The 11,245-nt window shown below is 39.0% G+C and overlaps 2 non-coding genes across 2 annotated transcripts; both read left to right on the top strand.

Annotated features, from left to right (window-relative positions):
- Nucleotides 1–995: 995 nt before the first annotated feature.
- On the top strand, nucleotides 996–1,066 carry LOC115068884. Its single transcript, XR_003848229.1, has one exon. It is a non-coding gene; the product is annotated as a small nucleolar RNA SNORD113/SNORD114 family (small nucleolar RNA).
- A 6,083-nt stretch (nucleotides 1,067–7,149) lies between these two features.
- Nucleotides 7,150–7,223, top strand: LOC115068854. Its single transcript, XR_003848214.1, has one exon. It is a non-coding gene; the product is annotated as a small nucleolar RNA SNORD113/SNORD114 family (small nucleolar RNA).
- The last annotated feature ends 4,022 nt before the right edge of the window (nucleotides 7,224–11,245 follow it).

Raw genomic sequence — 11,245 nt, 5'->3', positions numbered from 1 at the left:
TGGACCATTGGACACCATCTTGGAGGCTGGCTGCCACATGGCCGTCTTTAAAATATGGACAAATTAAATTTAAAAAGAACAAAATGAACAAAGTTTCAGTGTGAGATTGATGTGAAGCAAGGAAGTTGGGTAATTCCATGTCTCGTAGCCACTGCGTGAAGGATGAAGCCTCCTAGTTCTGTGGAACATAAGCCACAGATACAGCTTAGTGGTAGCTAAGGACCTTGTACTTAGGTTTCCATTTCATGTATGTATATGTATATATAGAGAAAGAAATAGATGATAGATTGTAGATAAATAGATGATAGATGATAGATAGATGATAGATAGATAGATAGAAGATGATAGATAGATAGATGATTGATAGATAAATAGATAGATGATAGATAGATGATAGATAGATTGTAGATAGATAGATAGATGATAGATAGATGATAGATAGATGATAGATAGATTGTAGATAGATAGATAGATGATAGATAGATGATAGATAGATGATAGATAGATAGATAGATGATAGATGATAGATAGATGATAGATTGTAGATAGATAGATGATAGATAGATAGATGATAGATAGATAGATGATAGATGATAGATAGATAGATGATAGATAGATGATAGATAGATAGATGATAGATAGATGATAGATAGATAGATGATAGATGATAGATAGATGATAGATAGATAGATAGATAGATAGATAGATGATCGATAGATGATAGGTTTTTGAGACAGGGTCTCCCTATAGCCTTAGCTGACCTGGAACTCACCATGTGGACCAGGCCAGCTTCCATCTCATAAAGATCCTCTTGCTTCTGCCTCCCAAGTCCTGAGATTAAAGGTGTGTGCTACCACACCAGGCTATAGATTTTTTTCCTTGTGATATTGAGGATTTGTGCATGTTAGGCAAGAGCGTTACCACTGAGCCATTCCCTCAGTCCCATATTTCATGTATATTTACTGACTGAGTGAAAGAAAATCCAGAACCAGGCCCTGACCAATGATGAGAATTCTGGGGTGTCTGAATCAATGATTTTGATTAATCCTGTAACTCTGAGGTCCATTATAAGAATAAACTTCATTAGGGCTGGCAAGATGGCTCGGTGTGTTAAAGTGCTTGCTGCCAAGCTTGAGGATCTGAGTCCAATCTCTGAGACCCACAGGGTGAAAGGAGAGAACTGATTCCCACAGTTGTCTTCTGAGTTCTACATGCATGCATACATACATGCACACACATGCACATATACACACATACATATATACATACACACATGTTAAATAAATGAGATGTAGAAGAGAACAGAGTTCATTACTACCAGTTTAGTAATTATCTTAGAAGTTAGGAACATTCAGGAATTTGTTCTTAGCCTGTTTAGGTTCTTAAGTCTATATTGTTTTACTGTAAGTTAATTGATACAACTAGACAAATATTTATACAGTTAAATATTTAAATGAAGGAGAGCAAACAGCGGCCTATCACTTCATTATGAGATTGTGTAATATATTTACTATTTCAAAAAATTTTAAAGCAATTGGCTCCATCATAAATCTGCTAAATCAGATTGATAGCCACTTGGATAGGAAGAGAGAGAGGTAAGACCTGAGAAATGGATGTCATTGTTCTTTATGAAGGGGGTGCTGGATGCTGGATTCATGGCTGTTTATTAGACTGGAGTTAAAATATGAGGTCAATGAAAAGGGGCCAGCATCCACCTGTGATGTGTACAGGGTGTCTAAGGTTCAGGAAGGCTAATTATCTGTGTATGTAACATTGACATTGACTGTGAAGACTGGCTGCCTGTGAGTTTTCTTTATGTGAGCAATGCCGTGCTTGCTATTGTTGGGACTTACTGTCTGTTGACTTTATGTTGTTTTTCAGTCCACAAACAGAGGTGCAAATGAATGAAGGAGGAGTTCAAGCCAAGGCCAGTGATCCTGGTCGTCTCAATAAGAATTTGATTAAACTGGAGAACCCGAGTCACTGCACAAGGAAGGCTATCATTTATGTGGGAAATGAGTGTAGGAAGTATAAGATTTTGTTCTTGGTCTATTAAGGTCCTTTAGTACAAATTATATTTTTATAAGTAAATTAGTACACGAATGAAGAAGTAAAATAGGTAAATGGATTTAAAAAAACAGAAGCCGGGCGTGGTGGCGCATGCCTTTAATCCCAGCACTTGGGAGGCAGAGGCAGGCAGATCTCTGTGAGTTCAAGGCCAGCCTGATCTACATAGTGAGTTCCAGGCCAGCTGGGGCTACTGGGAGACCCTGTCTCAAAAAAGACCGAAAAAAAAAAAAAAAAAACCAGGAGAGGGCTGTATGGTGAATCAGTTATAGGAGTATGTGGTTCGGCAAGGAGGAGGGATGACATCAATACAGCTTGAAAGTGTTGCACTGCTAGGAAATGAATGAGCCAAAGGTCACTTATGGGTAAGGATCATGGGCTTTAGGATGAAATGGTGGCATTGGAGTGCAGCCATTTGTTTTCTAAATATTTCTACCCACACCTTGTTTTTTCTAAGATTTCATTTTTCATTTCAGTTTTAGGTTCTTAGGAACATTGGATGTAGGGCACACATAGTTCTCACATACCTGTGTGATCCTTGATCCCTAGAGCCCCCCCAAACAGAGTAGAGTGTTCATTGAAACTGAGGAACCTTCCACAGTACCTGATCATCACCCAAAGTCTGCAGGTCATGGAAAGTTTGCCTCCTGGTGTTGTACAGGCGATAGGTTTGGACACCATCATCAAAGTACGGTGTGAAACAAAACTTCTCTGCTCTGAAAATCCTCTACGCTGGCCCCTCATCTGATCTGGTTTCTCCCCATCCTCTGATCTGGACACCCCTGATTTCTACTGTCTGCCCAGAGTATGCATTTCTCAAAGTGTCATATAGTTGGAATGATACAGAATGTAATCTTTCCAGATTGGCTTCTTAAACATAAAACATGTTTAGTGTTCTTCCATATCACTTGATGGCATGGTTACTCGTTTCTTCAGTGTGCAGTGATATTCCATTATCTGCAAGTGCTCAGAGGAGCTTTTATGGAAGATAGTCTATTGACTGGTAATTATGAACAAAATGGCTGTAAACAGGCGTGCAGGTTTGTGTGGATGCAAGTGTTCAGTTCTTTGGAAGGACCATCAAGGAGTATGGTCAATAGTGTGTAAAGTAGGACTGTTATTTAGTTTTGGAAAATAGTGTGTTAGCTTCTGTTTTTGTCTTTCTGTATAAGCTTTAGTAGAAGTTTATTAATAGTCACAGGAAGAATTTGCTGAGATTTTAATTGGAATTGCACTGAATCTGTAAATTGAGTTGGGAAACTCAAACTATTAAGTCTTCCCATCCATGGAAATAAACATCTCTCCATCTAATTCCTCAATTTCGTTCATCAGTTTTCTAACTTTATTCATATAGATCTACATATTTTGTTGGATTTATACTTTATTTCTCTTTCTGTGACGGAAAAGTAAATTACATTATTTTTAATTTCAAATTCGACATGCTTTTTTTTGTACCCCATAAACTGTCTACAGTTACTTATCAGTCTTGTAAGTTTGGGGTAAATTCTTTCAGATTTCTCTAGTCAGATGGTCGTGTAACCAAGGAACAAACTTTCATCCCTCCCTTTCCCAGCAGTTTGCTTCCCCTCTTCTTGTCTATAGAATCTGCATTGATGGTCTTCCGCTTCCGATAATGCCAGTGTGGGTCTTCTCCCTTTCTCTTAGGTAGACACCTTTTTGTTTCTGAAGAACAACTATTTGTCCAATTGATTGATTTTCTATTTCATTGATTTATACTGTACTTTCTATCACTGCTATCCTTTGCTACTTTGTAGTTAATTTACTCTTCTTCATCTACTTTCCTAATATGTCAACACTTGCTCCTCCTATCTATCTGAAAAAATTTTACTTTATTTATTATTTTTATTTTATGTGTCTGGGTGTATTGCCTGCATCCAATGTTGCATATGCCCAGGGTGGAAGAGGGCATTGGATCCCCCTGGGAACTCGATTACTGACGGTTGTTAGTCTCCATGTGGGTGCTGGGAATCAAACCCGGGTCCTCTGCAAGAATAGCGAGTGCTCTAACTGCTGAGCCATCTCTCTAGCCCCTCTTTGTCCAACAGCTCCCCTCTAGTCTCTAAAATAAAAATAATAAAGTATTTAAAACTTTTAAAATTTATTATTATTTTTTATGTGTATGAGTCTATTGCCTGCTTGTATGCTAAGTGTACCTGTGCCTTGCAATGCCTGTGAAAGTTAGAAAAGGGCATCAGATCTCCTGGAAACGGAGTTGTGGACAGTTGTTAGCCTCCATGTGGGTCCTTTGTAAGAGTAGCTAGTGCTCTTAACCCTTGAGCCATCTCTTCAGCCCTTGAAAAATGTCAATTTAAAATAGGCTGAATAAATATTACTTCCATATTTTTTTATTTTACTTATGTTTGCTTATTTTTATTTTATGTGTGTGAATGTTTTGCCTGTGTTTATGTAAGTGCATGCATGCCATACAATGCCTGGGGAGGTCAGAAGAAGGCATCAGATTCCCTGGAAGGTTGTTAGCTGCCATGTGGGTGCTGGGACCTGAACCCAGGTCCTCTGCAAGACCAGCCGGTGCTCTTAACCTCTGAGTCATCTCTCCAGCTCCTTCCATAGTTTTAATATTCATTTTATTTTTAATTATGTGGATACATGTGTGTCTGTGTGGGGATATGTGCACATGAGTGTAATGGCCTGCAGAGGTTCCAGAGGGAGTCAAATCCCCTGTAGCTGGAGTCACAGGAAGTTGTCAGCCACCTAAAATGGGTGCTAGGAACTTGGGCCCTCTGCAAGAGCAGCATACATAATGTCCTCTTAACCAGTAAGCGATTTCTCTTTTCTTTTCTAAAATTTTTTTTTTTTTTTTTTTTTTTTTTTTTTTTTTTTTTTTTTTTTGATAGGGTCTCACCATGTAGCCCTAGGTGGCCTGGAACTTACTTGCTATATAGTGCAGGTTGACCTGAAATCCAGAGATCCTCCTGTCTCTGCCTCCTGAGTGCTGAAATTACAGGTGTGCATTTTCACACCCACCCTTCCTTGTGTTTTTAATTTTTCTTTTCCCTTTTGCGTATATCAAATACCACTTATCAATCGCTAACTGCCTTGGCTCTGGCTTTGGTGAACAAGGATCATAGAGCATACATAATAATTTAAATATGTATTGCAGAGTCCATGCATCCAGGTAAATCTTGAGCTAAATGAGAAAATGCTCTATGAAGTAAGTATGTGTATATATCTAATACTGACAGAACACTACCTGCATGGATGGGGTATTTATGTAACATATAATTTTAATGGTGATAAATGTTCCTAGGTGGTAGATGCAATAGGGTCTGTTAAGTTATTTAAAAGTAAATAGGAAACATAATTAATTAAAAAGACCATAATTAGTATCCATTTAAACATCTACCTCTGGCTAAGTCTATGTTTCTTCCACAGAATGGCCACAGCATGACTGATTTACTCAACTTTTCTAAGAAACAAAATAATGTAAGTGAGACCTCAAGCTCGGGGCTTGGTTTGGGAGGCTTTAGAGTCTATTTAGTTGTAGTTCAAAGGGATCTATGGGCATAACAGAAGAATCTCCAGGAATGGACCAGTGATGGGAATGAACTAGGAACCCAAAGTTATATTCCATCTAATCTGGCATAAAGGCAGCGATTTTAAAAATGGAAATAGTTGCTTCATTTATTTTCAGAACTGGTTACTGTTGCATCTTGTTTTGTACCACACACGATTTAAACATTTCCCTATCTGTGTGGCCCTGGCTGATAGGAAAGAAATCGTCAGTGGGGTCGATGGTGACCTGTCACCTTCCATTGGGGCATCTTCAAACATTGCTCAAAAGAGCCTACAGGGGCGGCCACCAAGGCAGACTGACACAAGCCCTGGTTGCTGATTGGCCGCACCAGTTCCCTGAGGTCCAACATTCAAGGAGATCTACTCCATGGAGATCTTATCCCTGGAGTGTTATGATTATATTATTTTCTGTGAATTACTGAATTGGTTAGTGAAGGAAGATACAGATGAAGGAAGACATGTTTGGGCCACTGATGAGTACCATGGGGTATCTGAACCAGGATATTTTGATTACACCATGTATCTCTGAGGTCCTTTATAAAAAACACACAACTATTCTTTCTTCTGGAAATGAGCTCATGACACTCTGTCCTTGGGCTCTTAAGGGAGATTAATTTATTTTTGTACACTATTTTGAGGTTAGAACCTCAGAAGCTATGTACATTATCAGCTTGGTTTTTACTATTATGAAACCAGACCAATATTATTAGTTCAATACGGAGCTAATAAGAATTGCATTTGTGGTCTAAAGTTTATTATTATGTAATTCTGCTTGACCAGGTCATTAAAAAATCTAAATCTATTCTACATTTTCTCTTCTCTCCTGTGGTGAGCATAGGACAACTGATTTAATCGTTTAATAAGGACTCATGTCCTGAGGAAGGAGCACAGATAGAGTAAAGGTAAGTCCCTTGGTCTGTGAGCTCTGTTTGGATTTTTTGCTCATGGGTGCCAGCTAATGGAGTTTCACATTGTTCAAAGACTGCATACCTAAAACAGACAAATTCTCCAGGTATGGACCAATAATGGGAGTTGATCATGATTCACACATCGTGTTTAATCCTAATAATACAACTGAAATGATTTTAAAAGAGTGGAGAGGTTGTTTAACCTGCCCTCAGAACCCCTCCGAACCTTTCCTAGTATTCTTTATTTTACGCTGCACTTGAGCTCAGTATTCCCACAAGTAGAGATCTTGGTGAATAGCTTTTGCCGTGGTCCGTACAAACATGGGTGCGTTTGAGTACTTTAGAGGTGCAAGATAGTAGCTTCGCTAGTTTTTTTGAACCATATTTGGCATATGGATGAATTAAATAAAAGGACCCCACGAAAACTAGATGTCAGTTTGATTTCAACAGGGATGTTGAAGGATCCATATGTGTACCTTTGAGTACCCTTATAGAAGTAATGTGATCTGAATAGCCCAATGGGACCAGAGCCTAAAACCCAAAGATCTTGTTTTGGGGATTTTTGTACTGTTACTTGTGAATTGGTCAATTAATCAATAAATTAAGCAACTGCCAAGCATGGACCAATGATGAATGGCATGGGGTTTCTGAACGAGGACAATGATTAAACCCTTGTGTAACTCTGAGGTCTTCTGCAAAGTGGTACTTGAATTCTACAGAGAAGAGCCCACAGAAACTGGTTCTTTGTGGTTTTGTGGTACAACTCAAATTACTGTAACAATTAGCCATGAGTAAAGACGGTATCAATGAAGGAAAAATAAGAAAGCTAAGACTAGGCAGGTTGGCACATGCCTGTAGTCCCAGCACTTGAGAGGGTGAGGCAGAACTCAGGAACCTAAGGCTAGCCGAGGCTACATGAGACCTTATCTCAAAAAAGGAAAAGAAAAAACAAACAAAAAGCAGAGATGGCTATGCATGTAAAGGCATTTTGCCTCCAAGCCCAACAACCTGCATGTGATTTCTGAAACCCACATTATGTAAGGAGAGACCTGACTCCTACATGTTGTCCTCTGACCTCTACACATGTGCCATAGTGCACATATCCTGCCCCCCACTACATATAATCAATAAATCAATAAACGCAGAAAAGATCCACTCAGAAGAGAAAACAAACAAAAAAACGAGAGAGAGAGAGAAAAAGAAATGAACACATGTACTTTCTAAAGTATAAAACACAACATTGTTTTTTTGGGGGGGTCGGTCTTTTTGAGACGGGTCTCCCTGTAGCCCCAGCATCCTGGAACTCACTATGTAGACCATGCTAGCCTTGAACTCACAGAGATCCACCTGCCTCTGCCTCCTGAGTGCTGGGATTAAAGGCGTGCGCCACCACGCCTGGCCCAACATCGTTGTTTTTATTTGAGACTCTTAGTCAGGTTTTCTTGTACTCTTGGGGACTGTACGACTGAACAGCGAGGCAGGTTGCCCATTGATTATGGCGCCAAGGGAAAAGAAATACATTTCCATAAGTAGTGATTGAAGACAGAGAGTATTCATGCATGGAACAGCAATGCAAGCACATGTGATTAATGTAACCTTTCTATACAATTTTATTTACACAAACAAATGTTTGATTGAATCACTGTACTAGTCTTGAGTAATGACTTGAGGAAAAACCATAAATTTGACTCCCGGTGCTCACCCAGTTTTTGTGGGTTCACGTCTATTGCAGGATAATTGCAAGTGAACAAATTCCTGGATTTACATCTCAACTAATTCTGTTTTAAAGTCCGCAGCCGATGCACCAGTGGGAAGCATGTGATCCAGTGCAAAGATCTTGAGTATTGTATTATCCACAACTGCAACCTGCAGGAAGGTAGAGATTTCTAGATCTTTCCAGAGGCACATAAAGGCATTTGCCTTATTAGTCTTTCAGTGCTGTTTTGATGTCTCAAAACTTAAAATCCGCCAGAAATATTAACTCATGAGTAATTACACACATTAGTTAGTGAGTGAGTTGAAACTTGGGGCTAGGAGACAGCTCAGTTGATGGTGCTTTCCTTAAAAACATGAGGAACCAAGTTCAATCCCCAGACCCCATGTTTAAAAAGCAAAACAAACCCAACAAAGCAAAAAAGCAACAAACTGTGCTGATGTGCACTTGTGATCCCAGTCCTGGGATTGCTGTGACTCACTGGCCAGCCATCCTACCCTACTTTACAAGCTTCCAACCAACAGGAGACCTTGTCTCAAGAACCAAGATGGGTGGCTGTCCGGAAATGACACCCAATGTTGTACTCTGTCCTTTACATGCATGCATGTGCACATACACCTACATGCATGTGTTTCTGTACACACATGTGAACACCCATATTAAGGAGAGTCAAGCTTGGTCCATTGGGGATATAGCATTAATATACATTAAATCTCTCACATATCCAGTTTTTACAAAGTCCAAACAAAAAGATGACCTTACCCTTACTTACGTACATCAGTAACAAATACACCAGATGTTCCTAGTAATTATAGTTATTTTTCTTGTTTTTCCTGCTAGGTTCAGTGGTGTTCATGATATTATTTAAAAGAAAAATGTTTTGCAAGTTCATAAATATAAAGCGTTGTTCTCACTTCTAAATCCCAGAGATGAATAAATATAAAGTACTGCTGCTTTCCCAAATGTTCAGGCCAGAGTGCAAACCAATGCCTGTGGATGATTGAAAATCACCAACTATGGTTCATCCTCAATATCTAAATGACTCTAATTTGTTTGAATATTTTGATTTTTTACTCCCCATAATTAGCACAGTCTATCTAGTTTCATTGCTACCTTCTCAAGATGATTTTTCCATTTTCTCTCTGGATAAGGAAGGAAAACCCTGATGTAAATGTGAATCACAGGTCAGATTCTTGCTGAGAGAGGGGATCCATCACACCTACAGAATGAGTCCAAAGGAACAGGTTCCAAAGTGATCATGTGCTCACCAATCACAGGAAAGTTTTATGAGTCAGTAATTATGATTGCTTCAATTTAGCATGACCAAATTCCTCAGGACAAAGAGGTGGTCACAATTCAGCCATTTCCGAAACTTTTTAGCATGTAGTTGTCCATGTGGGTCCTAATGAAAGAAAACTTCCCATTTAATTCATGGATTGGAGGACATAACGAAGTAGAGAATCTGATTTTCTCTGAGACTTCGTGTAGATGGTAGTCCATTCGACTACGTTTAAAATACAGGTGTTAAAAGAAGCCCCAACACAGTCCAGTGAGTGGTAGTGAATTGGTGTGGCACGCAGAACTGGTTTAATTCATGTTTGTCATGGTGAAGCTCACAGTAGAAGGCTGGGGTAGCTCAGTGGGGTGTAAGCTGAGGTGTATTTGTGTCTTCAAGGACCCCGCTCCCCGCACGCTTAATTGGTGAATACTGATTTAAAAATAAATAAATAAACTGGAACATAAATAAACAAACAAATACCATGGAAAAGTGTAGACTAGTAAGAATTATGTGTAGCATACGGAGTGACATCATTAATGTTGTCTACCTTCCTGGATTCCACCGAAACAGAGCCAACCACCCGAGTTATGTAGACCTCAGTGTTTAGTCACATCTTGTGATTAACACTTAAATTCAAATTCAAATTATTTAAAAAAGGATAATTAAGTTTCTCAGTCATACTAGTTACATTCCAAGCCACACATGGCTAGTGACTGCCCCATTGAGTAGCTGCCTGGTAAGGTGTATATCAGCACAGCAAATCCTGCTGGGGGAGGCAAGCAGCGTACACAGTGGCAGGTGACAGTTGTTTTAGGTAAAAGGGCATGTGACCATTTTGTGTTCTCTTTAGAATAAGATAACAGATTACACAATTCTTAGAATTATTTAATGTCTGTAAAGACATGAATTAAATCAGAGTGTGGTCCATTGAGTAGGTTGTTAATAAAACATGAATTGTCCTATTTTGCAAAAGTTTTCCCTCTAAAAGTTATCTAGCCTTTGTATTAGTTAATAGGGGCATCTAGATAGCTAGCTTGCTAATACCTAGCTTGATAGGTATTAATCTACATAGATATTAATCTATATAGATGTTAATCTACATAGATATTGGTCATCGTGTTTTTTTGTTGGGTGACAGGTTATCATTTTAGTTTATATATGAAAATACATATTTTGGAATGACAGAAATCAGCATCTATGTTAATTGAATAATGCTGAACTAACTTCTACTTAAAAGTCTATTAAAAATTTACACTTTCCATTCTATTGGCAGTCTACCTTCTCCTCCAGGATGAGCAGGAGCATTGGATTTGGACTCTTCCCTGATGAAGATCTTGGTCGTTACTTAATGATCGGTGTTGGTAACAATTTGAGATTTGTTCTCTCCTTGTTCATGTGTGCTTACTGAAGTTCCAAACGCACAAGAACACGGTGGACCCCTAGTAGGAAGGTGAAATGGGCCAAGGAGTAGGGTGAACCTGCCTTAGTAAAACCTGAGGTGCATTTTGAAAGAGTTTAATTAGCTTCTAGTTTTCTGTATTATTTCTGCACTACAGTTGATTTAAGCATTTTCATGTTTGCAGAGATCCAGGCTGGGGAAACACTTAAAAGGCAATGCATTGTTTGTTTTATAGATGTGGGATACCACCTTCGGGTATATGTCCGTGTTACCTCTTCCCAATAAGACACGTTCAATGAGCTTGGCTCAGTCATGGATCATTG

Source organism: Nannospalax galili, unplaced genomic scaffold (genome assembly GCF_000622305.1).
Source record: "Nannospalax galili isolate Female #2095 unplaced genomic scaffold, S.galili_v1.0 scaffold188, whole genome shotgun sequence".
Classification (NCBI taxonomy): Eukaryota; Metazoa; Chordata; class Mammalia; order Rodentia; family Spalacidae; genus Nannospalax; species Nannospalax galili.
This window is presented reverse-complemented; position numbering and strand designations above follow the sequence as displayed.